Genomic DNA, 21,747 nt, shown 5'->3' on the forward strand with positions numbered 1-21,747 from the left:
TCCCACGTGCAACTCCCAGCCAGGTTAGAATGTGCTTTCTTTAATAAGAACAAAGCAATCATGGTTAACAGAACATGATTAATATTTCTTATAACTAATAGCCAGTCTCCAATATTCTATTTCTGCCCCTAAAACTGACCCAGTGACATTCAATAAAAAGAGAGAAAGAGCTGCCAGGTGTCAGAGTAGCTGATTAAACCGGCAAGCCAAAGATGAGAAAGCCTTAAGCTTTTAATCACTAAGGTGGTATGAACAAAAGGTTAAAACCAGACAAGGCGAACTCCCTCCATTTCCCCCGTGGAACAGGTCACCAGTCTAGGTTTCATTTGAATGAACACAGATATACCTGCCACTGGAGGTCATCTCATGGAACAAAAGGCTCCAGCATTTTTATGGATCCGGGGAGGGAGAGCCCACGGACGAAAGGCCAGGAGTAGAAAAGTACTCCTCTCCCTGTAATATGGGCTCAGCAGAGGAGCCTAAAGAAGACCTCAGCCAAAGGCCTCTGATAAAGAGACCTAGGATTAAAGGCCCTGGAGCTAGGAATGCAAATATATGAAGCATATGAGTCAGAGAGGCCCAAGTCCTTGACTGCAAAGCCCTTCAGAGAATGCAATGCACTGGCTGTGCACCAAGTCTGCTAAGGAAAAGCAGTTAATCCCCAGGAGGCATGCCAGGTAAAACGGTTTGTAATTGCCTACAGTTAGGCCCGAACCGTCACACATAGGTGCTTAACCATGAGCCAGACTTCTCCAGAACTACTGCTGTTAAGTGAACCCTGGAGCCTGTCTTACCTCTGAACTTACAGAAACCCATTCATTTCTTTGTGTTTCAACCAAAGATTTCTGTTACTCAGGCCCAAGTCATTCCAACTGATATGTCCACTAGCCACCCAGTGAACCTAAGTAAACCTAAGATTCCTGTCTTTCTCACACATTACCATGCCCAATCCATCAGTGAGTCTTGTCCAGGCTACTTCTAAAACATATGTAAGACCTAAAAAAAGCATGTCAAACTCGAGACCTGCGGGCCGCATGTGGCTCACAACAAATATTTTTGCAGCCCAGCCAATGTAACAGTATGTAAGAAACGTTTTAATAAAAACTTTGTAACTTAATTTTTACAATATCCTGCTATACATAATTATTAATAACGAACTACAACGTTCGCTAATGACTGATTATTATAATCGTGTTGCATTCATTTCCTTTACATGCCTTAAGTGCAGGCGCACCATTTCTCCCCACTGTTACTAGCATCAAATATTTTAGCAGCCGATTGCCACGTCATTAGTCTTGGACTGACTTGTCTGGTGTGCGCAACAGGAAATATTTCGCTTTCTGAGGACAAGAAAAATAGGTTTATTTGCCTTACGCTTATTAATTTGTGCAGTTATTCAGTGTCTGGTAAGTTAATGTTCAAGAAAAAATATTAATTTTTATTAAAATGTTCTATTATTTTATGTTAGCGATTACGCATTTATTTCAGCCCTTTGTATTCAGCATGTCTCTATTAAAATAAACCTACATTTCTATGAAAATTGGAGCTTTTGTTTTTTGTGGCCCAGATACACTTAAATCTTGTTTCTTTGGCCCTTGTTAGCCTTTGAGTTTGACATGCTTGATCTAAAACATATCTTTTCTTCACTTCAATTTGCCTCAAGCCACCTTACTCCAAGCTACCTCATCTTTCCCTTGGACTATTCAATAAGCTACTAACTGGTTTCCTGCTTTCACTCTTAACCAAATTATAATCCATCCTCCACATAGCATTAAAAGTGATTGTCTTAAAACATATATTTGATCACAATACTCTCCTGCTTGAAAATCTTCATGAACCTTAGAGTAACATCCAACTTGCCTGCCATGGCCTAAGACTTTATATGATGGGGCACCTGCCTATCTCTCTAGCTTCATTCTGTGTCCCATCTTCATCTCTTCCTCTAGCCACACTAGTCTTCCTCCAATTCATCAAATACTCCAAGCTCTTTCTGCATACCATTCCCTCATCCTGGAATACTGCCCACCACTCCCATAATTCCCTCCTTTTTATCCTTTGTGTGCAGCTTAAACATCACCTCATCAGAAATTCTCCCCTGAACATTCTATCTAAAGAGTCTCTACTGTTACTAGCTATCAATTCCTTTGTTTCCTTCATACTATGCTTCCTCAATTTGAAATTTTTTCTATCATTTTTTTCCCCCAAAGCAGGAATCTTTTCTATGTTATTCATTGAATCCCCGGTGCTTAAAGTGTCTTTGACATATGGTAGGCACTCTATAAACATTTGCTGACTAAAAAATAGGCAAATGAGTAAGTTATCATCAAATATGTGCTGAGGTTACTGAAGAGGAGGTGATAAGATGCAAAGTCTTAATATGAGTAAGCGTGAATCTCTTTTAAAGAGTGAATCTCTGCTTAAAAAAGGTTAACTCCTTCTAGCTCAGATGAGTTTTTGTTACTTTCACCAAAGAATCCTAATCAATCCAGAGCTCACTTGCTCTGTGTGTGTATTAGATGTTATACAAATGTGTGTAATATATTTTCTAAATATATGCAATATATTATGTAATATAATAAATATCTATATATATAAAAGCCTAAGCAACCGTCCGACTGTTCGACCCTCTGACTGGTAGCTATGATGCGCAATGACCACCAGGGGGCAGACGCTCAACACAGGAGCTGCCAAGCTGTGATGGCTTGGAGCTGCAGTTCTTGGGTGACGCACCCGGAACCAGAGGCGAGGGAGCTCAATTCTGGGGTACGTCACCTGAGATCGCTCTCTCACAATCTGGGACCCCTTGGGGGATGTTAAAGAGCCGGTTTTGGCCCACTCCCTGCAGGCCAGGCTGAAGGACCCCACCTGCCAGGAGCCTCCAGGGTGTGTCCAGCCCGTCTCACCCAGTCCCGCCCTGCCGGCCACCTTCTAATTAATTTCCTTTCAATGTGTACAAATCTTTGCACTGGGCCTCTATTAAATACTATAAATATACACAATATATAACTATGTATGTTAAATATAAACATCCTATATAATAAAAGCCTAATATGCTAAGTGTCCGGTCATCCAGTCACCCATTCAACCAATCAAAGCATAATATGTTAATGATATGCTAAGGCCACTCAACTGCTCGCTATGACATGCACTGACCACCTGGGGGCAGACAGTCGACCAGTCGCTATGACATGCACTGACTACCAGAGGGCAGATGCTCCAACTGGTAGGTTAGCTTGCTGCTGGGGTCTGGCCTATCAGGACTGAGTGAGATGAGCCGGACATGCCCTGAAGCCCTCCCAAGGTCCCTCCCCGGCCCTGATCGTGCACTGGTGGGTCCCTCGGCCTGGCCTGCACCCTTTTGCAATCTGGGAACCTTCGGGGGATGTCAGAGAGCCGGTTTTGACCTGATCCCACAGGCCAGGCTGAGGGACCCCACTGGTGCACAAATTTGTGTACTGGGCCTCTAGTATTATATATAAATATATTGCATATATAAAAATGATGGAACTCTAGAATATTGTCCGTTTCTTTTTTCCCCCATTGATTTTTAGAGAGTGTGGAAGAGAGAGGGAAAGACAGAGAGAAATGCTGATGTGAGGGAAACACATCGATTGGTTGCCTCCTGCAGGAGCCCAACAAGGCAATGGAGGTATGTGCCCTTGACTGGAATTGAATCCAGGACCCTTTGGTCTGTAGGCCAATATTCTATCCACTGAGCCAAACAAGCTAGGGCTTTTGCCCTCCCCTTTCTGCTCTTTTGTCTTGTCTAATTCCCATGCTCTGATGGGTTTTGCCCAGAATGGGAGGAGGCAATTGAAAGGGAGCAAATGAAGCTCTCAGACCCAAATAAAAAAGCTCTAATCTTTTGTAAACAACCTTCTTTTCTATGAGGGGCAAATCAGGAAAATGAAACTTGTTTCAGGATTTTTTGTTTTTGAAAAGAACTTCTTAATTTTTTAAAATCAGAAATATAATCTGTATAACAGTTCTTAAGAAAACTCTTATTAATTCCCTGTCCATGGATGAACGGATATTTTTTGGACTACAATTTAGAAACTAAATTACTAACAAATACTAATTACTATGTTGAATCTTTGAATACATTTTGTTGAGTAAGCATGCTGGACGCTGGTTTGTTTTTCTTTCTTTAACTGACCTTGTAAACTTTTAATTGGGGAAGTTGTTTGTCTCATGGCATCTCTCATACTGAATTCTTTAACAGAAGAGGTTCTGTTGAAAAACAATAAGAAAATCCACAGTACTTCTCCAATCACTCCTTATTAAAATCAGATGGTCAGTTTAGACCTGTAACTCTAATCCAGAGTCCACATGGGGGGCTTATAGGGGATTATAGTCCATAGGGTTTTCGACACCCTCCAGACAGAGGTCCCACCTGTGATAGGCCTGGGCAGCCCTAATTGTTCCAAGATATACAATGAAACCAAAAATCAAAACTCCGAAATTAGGCATTACAGCTACTAGTAGAAGGTGTCCATTCCTTTTTTCCATTTAAAAATTTTATATCATATTGCTGACCATGTCTTGAAAACTAAGGCTTTTGCCATGTGCAGGAGTCCATTTCTAAGGAGTTCAGGTAATTACATTATTTTCTGGTTAAAAGACAGATCTCTAAAAAAGCCCTTTCCCACATAATGAAAACTTCCCCTTTAAAGTTGGCCTTCTCTCCTCTATTCTGTGGTCACTGCAGTATTGCCAACCAATATTCACTCTGCAATCTTGCTCTGCAGCCTTTCCCTCTGTCTACTGAGATTTAATTTACAATGATATGCTTTTAGCTATTTATAAAATTAACTTTTTACTTTGATAAAATTGTAGATTCATATCTAGTTATAAGAAGAAAGATCTGATTGATGTAACCATTTCCCAAAACTATAGCAGGATATCCCAACCAGGATATTGACATCAACACAGTCAAGACACACGCAATCTTTTCATCACCGTAAGGATCCTTCATGTTGCCTTTCATAGCCAGCATTTTCTTTCTTGGTGTATGGAATATGGAATATTTATCACATATTCCAAATGAAGAGCTTTCCATGACTTTTACATGCCTTCCCCTCAGTTTTGCTTAGGAGCTTATTAACAAACTAGTGACCCAGTGCATGGATTCGTGCACATTGAAAGGAAATTAGTTAGAAGGTGGCCGGCAGGGTGGAACTCAGTAAGACAGGCCGGACATGCCCTGGAGCCAACCTCCCATGGTCCCTCCTGGGCCAGCAGCACTGGGGGTGGCTCCGTGGCTCGAAGGGCATCTGCAGAGTGAGTGCGGACCCTCCAGCAGGTGGGGTCCCTCAGCCTGGCCTGGCTCTCCAACATCCCCCAAGGGGTCCCAGAGTGTGAGAGGGCACTCTGCAAAGTTGCTATTGTACAAGATGTGGAACACAAACACAAGTGTGCAGTAAACCAGATTCAGGGCCAACAGTGCCCCAGCAACAGCAACAACAACAACCCACGGCTGAAGGTGGAATCGTGTGGCCCGCAAGGAACTGGGCTCCCTCCCCTCTGGTTTCAGGGTGCGTCACCAGAGAATCACTGCTGCCAAGTCACTGCAGCTCTGCAGCTCCTGTGTTATACGTCTGTCCCCTGGTGGTAAGTGCACATCATAGTGACCAGTTGGATGGTTGGACACTTAGCATATTAGCCTTTTATAATATATAGATGCTTAAAGTTACCAAAACCTATTTTTCAGAGCTGTCAAACATACTGTCTCATATATTCCTAAAATTATACTGACTACATTTTAGGAACCCTAGATAGAGTAGCAGAACATAAGCTCAAATAGGGATTTAGAGAAGTGGCCTGGATAGCAGAGAGGCATCCCATAACTCCAGGGCCAAAGCAGCCGGTGGGTAGGCAGGGCAGTCAGTGTTAGCCACCTTGATGGCTGGAAGTCACCTTCCATGTGACAGATACCATCACTGCCACCAGCTGCCTCCAGCAACACCTGTTCTCCTTCTTCCTCTGAGTTAAATGGATCATGTAAAAGCCTACATGTCCTGGCCCTTCTCACAGTATATTTGATGTAGCAAGTATGGACACATAGGGTTGCCTAGGACCTCTGGAAAGTCTCTAAGAAAGTGGCAGGCTTTTCTTACTCCTTCCTCACAGAGAGAGAGAGAGAGAGAGAGAGAGAGAGACTTCTGGCTTGTGTAAGCTATGATATTAGGTTTTCTCTGTTATATGTAGACAGCAGTCCAAACTCACATAGGCAAAGGCAGTTCTGATTTGAGGCTTGTGGCTGCTCTTTGAATTTGGAAGAAATATTTTTAATAGGCTTTTTGATCGTCCTATCTAATAAAAGAGAAATGTGTAAATTGACCATCCCTCCGCTACACCCACCAGCCAATCAGGAATGACTATGCAAATTAACCCAACAAAGATGGCAGGTTAATTTGCATACACAGGCGCCAGGTGGAGAGCAGAGCGGGAGAGCCGGTGGAGAGTGGAGCGGCTTGGGGAACTTGGCTCCCCAAGCCACCAGACGGAGAGCAGAGAGGGAGAGCTGGCAGCTTGGAGGACTTGGCAGAGTGGGAGGCCATGGGCAGGAGACAGAGCAGGAAGGGAAAACCAAGAGCACGGGAGCACCAGAAATTCTGGGAATAATAGTTCTGGTGGCAGCCCCAGGACCAGAAGCGGAAGCCCAGAGCACGGGGAGCACCAGGAATGCTGGGAATCATAGTTCTAGTGGCAGATGGATATCCTAGACCAGGGGTGGGCAAACTTTTTGACTCAAGGGCCACAATGGGTTCTTAAACTGGACCGGAGGGCCGGAACAAAAGCATGGATGGAGTGTTTGTGTGAACTAATATAAATTCCAAGTAAACATCATTACATAAAAGGGTACGGTCTTTTTTTTTTTTTTTAGTTTTATTCATTTCAAACGGGCCGGATCTGGCCCGCAGGCCGTAGTTTGCCGACGGCTGTCCTAGACACTAGAGCAGGGGTGGGCAAACTTTTTGACTCGAGGGCCACAATGGGTTCTTAAACTGGACTCAGAAGAAGGAGCTGCGGCCATGTTTCCCGACGTTGCCATGTTAACACTGCTGCTGGTGAAGGAGCGGAGGGGAGAGCAAGAGAACCCTCCGCTCTTTCAGCTCCGTGGGCCGGATAGAACAGCCGAACAGGCCAGATCCGGCCTGCGGGCCATAGTTTGCCCACGGCTGCACTAGAACAAAGTGAGCCTGGAGCAAGTTACTGTTGCCATGGGGGATGGAGGGAAAGCAAAGGTGAGAGACATAAGTAAAATCAGAGTGTCTAGGAAAAATTAAAGGGAAAATATCCTAAAACTTCTAGGAAATCTCCACCAATGAAGCAAAGAAAAAAAAAGCCTCTATTATTCTGTGAGCAACAAACCAAACTGAGTTGGGGTCTCAGACAATTCGCTCATATAATTGCAAAGACAGATAGAAACTCCCAGATTGGAGAGGGCTCCCCTGAGGGCTCCCAGATTGGAGAGGGTGATGGTCAGGCTGAGGGACTCCCACACCCCCCAGTGCACGAATGTTGTGCACTGGGCCTCTAGTCTATATATATAAAAGCCTAAGTGACCGTTCAACCGTTCAACCATTCGACCGGTAGCTATGATGCACACTGACCACCAGGGGGCAGACACTCAACTCACAGGCATGGAAACATGGAACAGACTGATGAATCTCAGAGGAAAGGGAGGAGGGGGGAGGGCAGGAAGAAATTAACCAAAGATCTTATATGCATACTAGAGGCTCGGTGCACAAATTTGTGCATTGGTGGGGTCCCTTGGCCTGGCCTGTGGAGATTGGGCCGAAACCAGCAGTCCAACATCCCCCGAGGGGTCCTGGATTGCAAGAGTGCATAGGTCAGGCCGAGGGACCCACCAGTGCATGAATCAGTGCACCGGGCCTCTAGTATAAAATAAAGGGCCTGAAATAATTACAGACTGAAGGGTTTGAGAAAATTAAAAGGTAAATAGCTCTGTGGAAGTGTGCAAAATTTTCTCTTCCTTTGAGTGAAGCTGAAAGGAGATTATAATGTTAACAGGAGAAGGAGCAGGAAGAAAGGACTTCCTCTCTCTTGATTAAAAAAATTTTTTTTCTTTTTAAAAAATATATTTTATTGATTTTAGAGAAGAAGGGAGAGGGAGAGATAGAAACATCAATGATAGGAGAGGATCATAGATTGGCTGCCTCCTGCATGCTCTCTACTGGGGATCAAGCCCACAACCCAGGTATGTGTCCTGACCAGGAATTGTACTGTGATCTCCTGGTTCATAGGTCAATGCTCAGCCAAGGATATTATTCCATTGATTTTTTTAGAGAGAGTGGAAGAGAGAGGGAAAGACAGAGAAACACTGATGTGAGAGAAACATTGATTGGTTGAGTCCTGCACACGCCCCAACCAGGGCCAGGGCCGGGGAGGAGCCTGCAACCTAGGTATGCTCCCTCTCCTTCTCCCTCTCCTTCCTCTCCTTCTTCTCAGTATCCATTTACCCTCTGGTAACATGAAGCTATTTTCCTTCAGTAGTACTCCTTCCTCACTCTCATTCATGCATTTGGGTGGGTTTAATTCCTCACCTCCAACCCCTTCACCCTAGCCCCCAACTCTTAGAGCATTTGTCACAATGATTATTTAAGGGATAAGCTAAGAACCCAAGCCAGGCTCAAAAGAGCCAATGCTAGGATATTTGCTGGACTCATTGGGACAGAATTGCCTTTTTCTTCTCAGCATGGTAGTGCTAAGAATATAGCCAGGAGATCCTGTGCCTTCTCACTCCAACAGCCTGCCTGAGAAGGGAACCAAAAGAGAGGAAACAGGGTAAGAGATGAAAATAAAAACCAATAGTTCTGATCATACTGTTTGAGCCCTGGAATCCCATGGAGCATTGAACCATGCATAGCCCCTGGATTTTTCATTATCTCAGCCAGGACTTTCTCTTTTACTGATGGTGTTGTTACTCTTTGACACCATCTTGTCTGCCTCTTGCAGTCCTGAATCCTGACTAATACACTAAGTCTGGTCTTGTACGTTGGGGAATCAAGGAAGCGGTCTATACCTACATCTTGAGTGCATGGTTGTTGGGAAAGAAGAGTGACATAAAAAAAGTTGTAAGAGAGGAACAGATGGTTGGCAGGAGTGGAGCAGCAGTCCAAAGCCAGAGGGTGACCTGGGGGTGGAGATGGGAGGGTAGTCCCCACTACTTTGGCCCTAAACAAGAACGACCTCTGATACCTGAAGAACTTGAGAGCACTCCAATTACACTAACAAAATCAATATATCATGAATGAAATGTGATATCTGCAGAAAACTGCCTCATAAGTCCAAGTGGGAAGAGCTGAATCAGACAGTTGGCTAACATTAGTCACGTCTCTAGAAAAACAATGACTCAACAAGACATAGAGGAAAGCCTGGAAGAGAACGGAGATGTAGCATTTGGCACTGCCTCTCCAATTCCCATAGACTGGAGACACACTGAGCAGCCAGCCTGACCATCTTCTTGGCAGTGCCTCCGAGGAGGACCTTTAACCTTCAAAAGTCACTTCGCTTCGGCTTCATTTCAACTCTACTGTGCAAGCAACCTGAAGGCGACAGTTTCACATGCCATGGAGCTTTCCGTCAGCATTGTCAGGGCTGACGCGTGAGGCCCTGCAAAGGAGAAGGGGAGGTTCCAGATCAAAGTCATTTGAGAGAGTGAGTGGCAAGTCAAACAGCACCCAGGAGGCCAAGTCGGAACCCCCAGGTCTGGATGGTCCTAAGCAGAACCAGAACTTGAGGAGGGGTGTGGAATTGGAAGGGGGTTGTTGGGTGAGGGGCTACACGGTCTGAGTCACAGACACAGAAATAAAAGATCAGGTTACATTTGAAGAGATTTTGGCAATTGTTCTAATCCACATCTGGCCTTTGTTGCTCTGAGAAGTGGTGCTGGGTAAAGGACAGGGCCCACTTCTCTTGGTTCTAGTTTTTTGCCTGCTCCCACTACGGACTAAACCCAGATTTTCATTAATGTTGGAAATATCACTGAAGAATATTATTTCTTTGTCCTAAAGCTTTTTCCCCTCAAAGACTGCAAATGTACATGAAAAGCATTACTACATTAAATTTCATCACACATATAGACAGTCTTATTAAGAGATTTCTTTTTTTGAAGCAAAAATTAAATGCCCTCGATTTTACTTAAATAAACTTCATTGTTTTTACTACTAAAAGACTTCTAAAAGTGAATTTTCCTAACTTTCAATATAAAAAATTCATGCAAATCAATGAAGGGCTTACTCTGGGAATACATAATGTATGCATTTTTTATGTTTAAAAAGTCCAAGCCATATTATTATTAACATGCAAAAATGGATTATTAATTTCCTTACATTTGGTCATAGATAGCATTATTTTCATAACAGTGAGGTAAGTGCACCATAAATTTGCAGTTTCAAAAATTATATAGGTCTTAAAATTTATCTACCTCAACCTGGTGTGGCTCAGTTGATTGGAGCATCCCTTGCACTGAAGGGTCTCAGGTTCAATTCCTGGTCAGGGCACATACCCAACTTGCAGGTTCAATCCCTGGGACATGTGCAGGAGGCAACCAATCAATGTTTCTCTCTCACATCAATGTTTCTCTCTCTTCCTCTCTCTCTAAAATCAATTTTTTAAAAAATTATCTACCTCTGGCTTTTGAGTCCCATTTCTTTAGAAGTATTTATTTGGGAAAGAATGGCAAATCAAAGCCGGTTTGGCTCAGGGGATAGAGCGTCGGCCTGCGGACTGAAAGGTCCCAGGTTCGATTCCGGTCAAGGGCATGTACCTGGGTTGCAGGCACTTCCCCAGTGGGGGATGTGCAGGAGGCAGCTGATCGATGTTCCTCTCTCATCAATGTTTCTAACTATCTCTCTCCCTTCCTCTCTGTAAAAAATCAATAAAATATATTTTGGGGAAAAAAAAAAAAAAAGAATGGCAAATAATGACCAACAGGCAGACTGCCAGGTTTCAAAAGAACTGCTGTTTTGGCCTTGTTTCAGTACCTACATTAAAATCTGTTTATTTCATTTTCTACAGAAGAGAATCTGCATTGCTAAACTTGGCAGGTACAGCATGCATCCCTAATTTAGGTAAAACACCCATGCCACCAGAGCTCCATAAAAGCGATACAAAAACATATGTTAGTTTTCAGAAATGTAAAGTTTTACTTGCAAAACATCAGCCCACTCTGCTCTGGTGCTAGGCTTATCATTGCTTACTTCCATTGCCCTACTTCTGTCTCTATCTTGCTGACCTCCTCTCTCTTTCCTTCTCCCCAGTAACCCCCTTTCCTTTACTTTGAGCAAATTAACAACCTCTGTGTCCTTGCACACACCTTCTCCCTGCTCTCTTAATTAGGTAAACATATAAACACATGGGTATTAACTCTTCCCTGTTTTACAAAATAAAAGGATCGTTATAAAACTCTCTGCATTTCCTCTTTTTGTAAAAATCCATTATGGAAATCTCTCCAAGTCAATTGATAGAGAGCTCACTCATTTTTAAAAACTTGTAGTATAGGGGACTGTCTAGGGCGGGGGGATAAAATGGATACATATGTAATACCCTTTGTAATACTTTAAGCAATAAAAAAAAAAAAGAAAGAAAAGCCACTGTACCTAAAAAAAAATAAATAAAATAAAATAAAATGAAAAAAAAAAAAAAAAACTTGTAGTAGTCCATGTTGCTTAATAGTCTATGATGTGGATATACAGTGGGGCCTTGACTTACGAGTTTAATTCGTTTGGAGACCGAGCTCGTTAAGGAGCCTGTTAAGGAGCTTGTTAACTCAAATTACTCTAACAACTCAATGCAAAAAATCGGCTGAGAGACAGCTGGTATCTCAAAAAACTCATTCGTCGGGACACTCGTAAGTCAAGGCCCCACTGTACCACCATTTAGTCAATTATTTCCCTATTGATGGGCATACACTTTGCTTCCAATTTTTTGTCACTACAGAAAATGCTGCAATAAAAGTCTTCTATGCCTGTTCTTATGTACTAGTGTCTTTATTTCTAAGGACTCCTGGGGGTGAGATTACCGGGGCCAAGATATGCATATTTTTTCTTTTAAAACTAACTACCAGATTGTTTTCCCAATGGACTGTTCCAAATGTAATGTATAGCATGCCCTCTCCTGCACTCACCTCTACTGCCACCCACCATAGCAGTTATTAGCCAATTATTGTATCTTGGTAAAAAGCTGTTGCTAGGTTTTTAATATTCATCTTTGTTAATTTTATCTATTACTGCCAGACACATTACCTCAAAGCTTTGTGTCTGAAAACAACATTGACTATCCCTGGAGAATTCAAATGGAATAATAAAAGGGTACCCAAAGGTAAGTAAAAGGCTTTTTCCTACCCCAGAATTCCAGTTTCATCTACTCATCCCCCTACCCAGAGATAACTCTATTTTACAGTTTAAAAATATTTCTAAGCCTATCCTCTTTTAATGTAGAAGAGTTCCTCAGTCTTTCTGTAGATAACACTTTTATAAAATCACAAATCAAATAATTCCATATAAAGTTATGTCCCTTGTCTTTTTCACTTAACACCTTGGACATTTTCTACTCAAGTACATATATATCTATGTCCTTCGCTGTATTGGCTGCACAATATACTGTATCAGTCAGGATGATCTAGGTTATGCTAATGATAACAAAGGAGACCAGAATCTCAGTGGGTCTACACAACAAATGTTTGTTTATTGTGTATGTGAAGTCTTCTGTCCTCTCTATGAAGGCTCAGTGCCTTGGCTGCTTCTGTCTCGTGACTCTCCCTCCAGTGTGTGTTTCTACAATTGCTGCACCAGAAGAGAGCATGGAGGTCTCATACGGGCTCTGAAAATGCTTCTCAAATTTCAGGGATCAAAGGGGATCACATTGGCATGCCCGACTTAAAGGGGCAGAGAAGGGTATTCCTCCCTGCACTCAGACGGAGAAGGGATCAAGAAACATTGGTGAACACAGTAATATCTACCACATATATCATTGCATAAATATAGTATAATTTATTTAAGTAATCCCTTATTGGTGGACATTTAGATAGCTTCTGGGTTTTTTTTTCAAAGATCTTTCTACATTTATTTTTGCAAACTTGTGTGAGTATATCTGGAGTGTAAATTCCAAGAAATGGATTTTCACAAACAAAAGGAATGTGCATGTAAAGTTTTGATAGCGCAGGGCTGCTGTTTTGAGATAAGTTCAAGAGGCATGAAGAGAGGAAGCCACACAATACAGGACACAAAGGGAAGAAAGGCATGGGAGAGATTTTGAGAACAGACTTCAAGTTTGACTTTCTAATGCACAGGCCCTTTGAATCCTGGCTACTCATATCTACTAAACCTCAGTATGTGTTCAATAAGCTCTTATTTTTACTTTTGCATGTTTGAATGGCATTTTGCTACTTGCCATAAGTTACATCAAACTTTGAGGGGCATAGAAAGAGGGATGGCCTGATCCTTACTCTCATTTCAGTTTTCAACCTAGTAGAGAGCTGGGGCAGGGGAAGAGCTGAGCACTCATAGAACCCCAGCGTTCCACACTACACCAATGTTTATGAGTTGAGCTGCTTTTCAATCCAGCACCAGTGGTTGATGGGAACAAAGCTTCCTCACATCTGGAACAGGAGCACAAACTAAGAAAAGTCTTGCTTAGAAATTCCATCTCTGCACCAGAGTAAAGCCCAGCTCAGTCTTCGCTTCACAGCAGCTTTATCAACTGCTATCAGAGCTCATCCTGATCTCCAGCTTTTCTACATTTATAACACATGGCATACAAGTTAGTCCACATTTGGTTTTGTTTTATTCTCTGTTTGTCTTGTCTCTAGAATTAGATTTAAGGCTGAATATGGGGAAATATTTCATATTTATTTTAAATTTTCTACAGAGCCTTGCAGATATAACACTCAATAAAGGTGCAGCTGTTGACTGATTAATTCAACCTAAGCGATGCAAACCTGACTTAACATGAGTGTGCTATTTATAAACCACAAATGAAGTGAAGGACACCTCGGAGAAAACCAACACGTGGTTCCCATTTGCCAGGTTTCCCAGGGAATATAGATTATTGCCCTGATGATAAAACTGCAGCTATTCTGAAAACTGGCAGCAGACACCTTCATGTGCCATTCTAGTAACTACAGACTATTTTCTTAGACTTGTATAAACTTCACATAAGTAAGCCTACCCATATTCTAAAGTAGATTGATAGAATATGGTACTCACCCTGTAAGTCATCGCTTTTATTTCTAAAGTATTGGAAGCATCTTTCTCCCTTTCTATAAATGTTGTATATCATTCCCATGCATTTTTCCTATTTTTACCATAATAATATGTATCTATAAATGACCTGTGCTATTGCTGTGCATGCATGTTTTACGTTTTACATGCTATCATATTCTACTTATCATTCTGTGACCTCCTTTTTCTTCTCTTTACAATACATGTTTTTAATTTATCTCATGTCTATATGGTAACTCTAGGTCATTTATTAACTATCTAGAATTTCATTTCAGTAAACCCATTTTCCTGTTGATGCACATTTAAGTTACTTCCAGTTTTTCCCAGGTTCAAAAAAAAAATGCTGCAAGAAGTGTTCTTATTCATATCTTCATATCTTATTCAAATGTTCTTGCACATATACATAATAGTCTCTCTACAGTATATACCTACAAGTGGGATTGCTGGATATGCATATTTTCAACCTTGATAAAGCCAAATAGCTTTTCAAAATGGTTACAATAATTTCAACACCCACCAGCAATACATGAAGGTGCCCATTTCTTTCACATCCTCTCATGACTAGTGTTAATGTAGACTATCATAGTGCACAGACTTCAGTGACCCAAGCCCTGCCTGCTCTGATTGATGTATGGCATAGGGGATCAATATCTGGTGCCCCGCCAGGTGGGAAGTTCTGATCCCTTTGTTATATATCCATTCAATTAAGCTCACTAATTTCATTTCTTTTGGTCAGCTTGATCTATTAGTTAAACGGTGTTAAGATCTTCCCACTTGATTATAATTTGGTTAATCATCCTTTGGTTCTTGATTATTCTATCTTCTGGTAAATTATTCTTTTTATCTAAGAGTTTTATTTTTTATCCGAAATGATGTTTTTAATCTTAAATTCCATTTGCTTGCTATTAATTACATTAAATACTATTATTCTTCTGCATACTCTCTCTTTTCATTTGTACTTGTCATATTTTTCCTTTTATTTTCAAATGTCTGGATGGTTTTTGTTTATTTGCTTGTTAATCGAATGGGATATTTTTTATCTTTTAGTAAATGAGGTCTATGCAATGAACTCATATAGTGATCCTGGTATCTTTGAATTTATTTCTACCATCTAATTTGGGTCTTCTGTTTACTATTTCCTATTTCCTTTTTGCTTTTTACTCCTTATTTTCTTTTTAATTCTTTGGGACTCATGAAGTTTTCTATATTCTTTTCTCCTCCTTTGTTGGTTTCGAACCTATGCATTGTATTTCTAATTTTTAACATGCTTATTATCTCTACATTTTTTCTACAAAGTCTTAAGTTATTCAAGGTTTTTTTCTTCCTCCTGAACAAGACACAAAGTTAAATATGTTTTAACAACCTTTCAAGTACTCTCAGGTTGTTTTTTAACCCTCAAATTATATTTTAAAGTAATAGTCAATTATATTTATCACTTATCAATTTCTGTGCTCACTTTTATTCTTGCATCTAATTTCTTCTCTCTGGGTTTATTGTTCTTATTGAAATACATCTTTTAATAGATCTCTCATTGTAGATCTATGGTTAGTAAGTTCTTTTGTTTTATTTTAATTGATTTGAGAGAGTGAGAGAGAGAGAAATATCTATTTTGTTGTTCCACTTATTTAGGCACTCTTGGTTGATTTTTGTATGTACCCTGTCTGGGGATCAAACCCACAACCTTAGCCTATTGGGACAATGCTCTAACCAACTGAGCTACCCGGCCAGGAAAGTTCTTTTATTTTTATACAGTTATTGATCATATTTTCTATATCTAAAACTGTGTTGTCATCAAACATTTATTCTGCCTTTCCTATACAAAGTAAACAAGTAGAAGTTGAGGAGAAGTGCTTCATTATGGAAGTATTTCACCAACAATAAATTAAGAATAATTAAACTCAAATATCAGCATTTTACAACTCCTAATGAATTAATTTATCAATGGCTGCCAACAGCACACACAAAGGAACAATTAGGTATACATGTCTCCTACATGCCACCTGCAAAGGAGTGTGTCTCAAAATTACACCTGAATCTGATCGAGTCCATAATCCCATTAGTAATTTATAAAAAATACATAAGAACCAGATAAATCACATGGGAATTCAATCAGCAAAATCTAGATATGGGGCCCTACCCAGTTTGGCTCAGTGGATAGAGCGCTGACCCACAGCCTGAAGGGCTGTGGTTCGAATCCAGCCAAGGGCACATACCTCAGTTGCAGGCTCAATCCCTGACTCCAGTTGGGGCACATGCGGGAGGCAACCAATCAATGTGTCTCTCTCATATCATGTCTGTCTCCCCCCCCCACCCCCCTCCGTTTGACTCTCTAAAAATCAATGGGAAAAATATCCTTGGGTGAGGATTAACCAAAAAATAAAAATAAAAATCTAGATGTGGGAAACTCTACAAGTCAAATCAAACAACTCAGTTCCTTCCAGAACTAAGTTGTAAAGAAAAAGATAGGGCAAGAGGAGAATGGAGGGGTGCTTGAAAAATTGGAAGAGACTTAAAAGATGTCTATATTGAGAACCAAGATGGCGGCATAGGTTAACACCGGAGTTTGCTGCTTTGAACAACTACTTCAAAAGTGAAACCAAAAAACGGAAGGGACATCACCCAGAACCACAGGGGCGCTGGCTGAGTGGAAGTCCTACAACTAGGAGGAAAGACAAACGCATACGGACACTCAGAGGAGGCGCAGTGCTGAAGTCAAATTCTGAGGTGCGGAGTGCGCGGAGCGGGCTGGCGGCGGAGGGCGCGGTTGTTGTTTTCAATCGGGAGGGAGTCGCAGACTCTGAGCTCCAGATCCGGGCGAGTCTTTAGGGACCCAGACTCAGGCGGAAGAAGCAGGACTGTCTGGCTTCGGTCAGAGCGAGTGCAGCTTTCTCTCCGAGCTTTGCAGCGGGTGCTGGGACTCAGAGAGGCAGAGCCCCTTGGGACAGGACTGAGAGCCGCCATAACTGCTCTCTCCGGCCCACACTGTTGATCCTGTTCGACCCGCCCTGCCCAAGCCCTGCACAGAGGCATTTGCCGGATAGCCTCAGGCAAAGGCTAGATTAGCACCTCCCTAGAGGACAGAAGTTCTCTCACTGCTGACACAGCTGATTCTCATAGCCACTTGGCCTGGAGGTCAAACCCTCCCTGGAATTAGCTACAGCAATCAAGATTTATCTATAAGACTGCGAACAAAGACCACTAGGGGGTGCACCAAGGAAGCATAACAAAATGCGGAGACAAAGAAACAGGACAAAATTGTCAATGGAAGAAATAGAGTTCAGAACCACACTTTTAAGGTCTCTCAAGAACTGTTTAGAAGCTGCCGATAAACTTAATGAGCTCTACACAAAAACTAATAAGACCCTCGATCTTATATTGGGGAACCAAATAGAAATTAAGCACACACGGACTGAAATAATGAATATTATACAGACGCCCGACAGCAGACCAGAGGAGCGCAAGAATCAAGTCAATGATTTGAAATGCGAGGAAGCAAAAAACATCCAACCGGAAAAGCAAAATGAAAAAAGAATCCAAAAATGCGAGGATAGTGTAAGGAGCCTCTGGGACAGCCTCAAGCGTACCAACATCAGAATTATAGGGGTGCCAGAAGATGAGAGAGAGCAAGATATTGAAAACCTATTTGAAGAAATAATGACAGAAAACTTCCCCCACCTGGTGAAAGAAATGGACTTACAGGTCCAAGAAGCGCGGAGAACCCCAAACAAAAGGAATCCAAAGAGGACCACACCAAGACATATCATAATTAAAATGCCAAGAGCAAAAGATAAAGAGAGAATCTTAAAAACAGCAAGAGAAAGAAACTCAGTTACCTACAAGGGAATACCCATACGACTGTCAGCTGATTTCTCAACAGAAACTTTGCAGGCCAGAAGGGAGTGGCAAGAAATATTCAAAGTGATGAATACCAAGAACCTACAACCAAGATTACTTTATCCAGCAAAGCTATCATTCAGAATTGAAGGTCAGATAAAGAGCTTCACAGATAAGGAAAAGCTAAAGGAGTTCATCACCACCAAACCAGGATTATATGAAATGCTGAAAGGTATCCTTTAAGAAGAGGAAGAGGAAGAAAAAGGTAAAGATACAAATTATGAACAACAAATATGCATCTATCAACAAGTGAATCTAAGAATCAAGTGAATAAATAATCTGATGAACAGAATAAACTGTTGATTATAATAGAATCAGGGACATAGAAAGGGAATGGACTGACTATTCTTGGGGGGGAAAGGGGTGTGGGAGATGTGGGAAGAGACTGGACAAAAATCGTGCACCTATGGATGAGGACAGTGGGTGGGGAGTGAGGGCGGAGGGTAGGGCGGGAACTGGGAGGAGGGGAGTTATGGGGGGGAAAAAAAAGGAACAAATGTAATAATATGAACAATAAAGATTTAATTATTAAAATTATAAAAAAAAAAAAGATGTCTATATTTTTTAAAGTAAGTTAAACTATAGGGTTTAGAGATGCAACCTCGGTGATATAACTTTAGAGAAAGCAAGGAAATGACCATAAAAGTCAAGATGTGGTTACTTTTAGGTGAAAGGGAAAGGATTGGGATTGGGACAGGGTAAATGGAGAAATTCTGGTGGATCCAATAGGGGTACAGCAGAGAACAAGACCAAGTGTCCAGTTCTCAGGCAGTTTGCACTCTATTGGGAGAGATAAGCCAATAAATGCATAAGACAATGACAGTTAGCGGTAAGTGCTATAAAGAAATGTAAAATATGGTGATCCCAAACCTCTAATTAAGTGACAACTGAGTTTCACTCTTAACATAAAATATATAGAAAATGTATTTATTTGATAAAGTAACACTTTTTAAATATTATGATCAATAAAGAGAAAAAAATAAGGAAAAAAGGAAGAAAATGAAGAGAGAGAAATGAATAGAGGCACATAAAGCAAGGCCAAAGGCTGATACATAGAGGCGACACCCACAAAGGCATAAAAGAACACCCACACCCACAGGGTCACAATTTATACAGTGAAATTGTTTTTACTACTGCTACATGTTCACGACTGTAGAGATAGGGGAGCTTTCCCCTTCAGCTGATATTAGGTCAAGTTCCACAGACCTCCCAGACTTGGTCAGTCCAGTCCTCACTTTGCCTTAAGGTTTGTTCCCTGTTTGCCCCTGGGGCCAAAGCGACACTTTAGGACAACATTTTTGAGAGCAGATTTTATAAGGAAAATGAGGTTAAGAGTGGACAAGTATACATTCCCAGAGGAGAAAGAGCATGGAAGGGCTGTGAGGGTATGCAAGCAAATGCCCCAATTCAGCCAAAATTGATTGGACATACCAGGACCTTCTCCTTGTAGCCAGGCAGCATAGCAAAGTGGAAGCGAGAGAATGCAGAAGGTGGCGTGGAAAGACATTCTCCCTCTGTTCACCTTGGAAGGTTCATTTATAGCTCGCTTCTCTGCATGCAAAAAGAAAATCAATCTCACCACCTACAGTAATAACAACAAAGGCAAGAAATGATTGTGGTTTTTAATCTCTTCCTCTTGCAGCAGCTTCAGTTTGTCCTGATGTTGCTACATTTATTAGAAATAATTATCTAAGTCAATAAAACCACAAAAGTTAAGCTTCATCTCATCTGAAAACAGGAATCCTAAATGCAGGCACAATTCACTTTAAATATATAGTTATAGATTATATAATAATTATATTGATATTATAGCGCATATTTTGAGTTACAAAGATATAGTATATTAACTTTAATTTGCAGACTGCGAAAGGACAGAGATCATAGGAGCAATAATCCACCATTTAACAGTAAGACCTAAGCCAAATGCTGTCTCACATGTTTTTTAGTGATATAATTTTTCTTTTTATAGCCAGATTTTATCCTGGTTATAAACATAATATTAAAAAATGCCCTAGCCGGTTTTGCTCAGTGGATAGAGCATTAGCCCTCGGATTGAAGGGTTAAGGGTTAGATTCCAAGTCAGGGGAATGTACCTGGGTTGCAGATTCCATCCCAGCCTGTCGAGCTCATGTAGGAGACAACCAATAGATGTCACATTGGTTCCTCCTCCTCTTCCTCCTCCTCCTCCCCCTCCTCCTCCCTCACTCTCACTTTATCTGAAAATCAATATGCCACAGTGAGGATTAACAAACAAATAAACAAACAAAACTATCATGGTACTAGCATAAAACAGATAAGAGAGCCCCGGAATAGACCCAAGCCTATATGATCAATTAATCTATGATAAAGAGGGAAAAGCTATACAATGTATAAAGACAGTCTATTCAATAAATGGGGCTGGGAAAACTGGACAGATACATGCAAAAAAATTTAACTAGGCCACTTTCTTGCACCATATACAAGAATAAGCTCAAAATTAAATACTCAAAAAGAACATCCAAAACCATAAAACTCCTAGGAGAAAACATAGGCAGTAAACTTTCTGACATTTTCTCAGGTTTATTTTTTCGGATATAGCTCCTCAGGCAAGGGCAACAAAAGAAAAACAAAACAAAACAAAACAAATGAGACTACAGTAAACTAAAAATTTTTGCATCACAAAGGAAACTAAGAACAAAACAAAAAGACAATCTACTGAATGGAAGAACATATTTGCCAATGATACATCTGATAAGGGGTTAATATCCAAAATTTATAAAGAACTCATACAACTTAACACCCCCAAAAAACCCAAAAAACCAATCCAATTAAAAAAAAATGTGTAGGGGACCTGAATATACATTTCTCCAAAGAGGACAGATGCTATAGAATATGAAAAGATGCTCAAGATCACTAATCATCAGAGAAATGCAAATTAAAACCACCAGATATCACCTCACACCCATCAGAATGGCTATCATCAATAAATCAACATACAATAAGTGTTGGCGAGGATGTGGAGAAAAGGGAACTCCTGTACACTGCTGGTGGGATTGCAAATTGGTGTGGCCACTATGGAAAACAGTATGGAAGTTGCTCAAAAAATTAAAAAATAGAATTAACTTATGACTCAGCAATTCCACTTCTGAGTCTTTATCCAAGGAAATCCAAACTACTAATTCAAAAAGATATTTACAATAGCTAACATATGGAGGCAACTTAAGTGTCCATTGATAGAGGAATGGATAAAGAAGTGGTGGTAAGTATATACAATGGAATATTACTTGATCATAAAAAATAATGAAACCTTACCATTTGCAACAACATGGATGGACCTAGAGGATATTATGTTAAGTGAAATAACTCAGACAGAGAAAGACAACTTACCATATGATTTCAGTTATATGTGGAATCTAAAAAAAACAAAATAAATGAACAAACAAAACAGAAACAGACTCATAGATACAGAGAACAAACTGATGGCTGCCAGATGGGAAGGAGGTTAGGGGGTTGGGTGAAAAAGATAAAGGCATTTAGAAGTACTAATTGGGAATTACAGAACAGTCACAGGGATGTAAAGTATACCATAGGGAATGTAGACAATAATATTCTAATAACTCTGCAT

General features: G+C 40.9%; 1 protein-coding gene across 5 annotated transcripts in view; it reads right to left on the reverse strand.

The window, feature by feature from the left end:
- The window catches only part of DCP2 (decapping mRNA 2), an 83,124-nt gene that overhangs the window by 49,810 nt on the left and 11,567 nt on the right, over positions 1-21,747 (reverse strand). The window contains exons 2-3 of one of the 5 annotated variants that reach the window (XM_059693899.1): positions 21,510-21,535; positions 19,575-19,694 (exon numbers count right to left, since the gene is read on the reverse strand). The exons of 1 other annotated variant lie outside the window; for it this stretch is intronic. The gene's annotated coding sequence lies outside the window, so the exon portion shown is untranslated. Of the gene's footprint in view, positions 1-19,574; positions 19,726-20,236; positions 20,330-21,509; positions 21,536-21,747 lie in introns of those variants that run through there. 3 more of the 5 variants (XM_059693897.1, XM_059693895.1, XM_059693898.1) reach the window with 3 other exon arrangements.

Source organism: Myotis daubentonii, chromosome 4 (genome assembly GCF_963259705.1).
Source record: "Myotis daubentonii chromosome 4, mMyoDau2.1, whole genome shotgun sequence".
NCBI lineage: Eukaryota > Metazoa > Chordata > Mammalia > Chiroptera > Vespertilionidae > Myotis > Myotis daubentonii.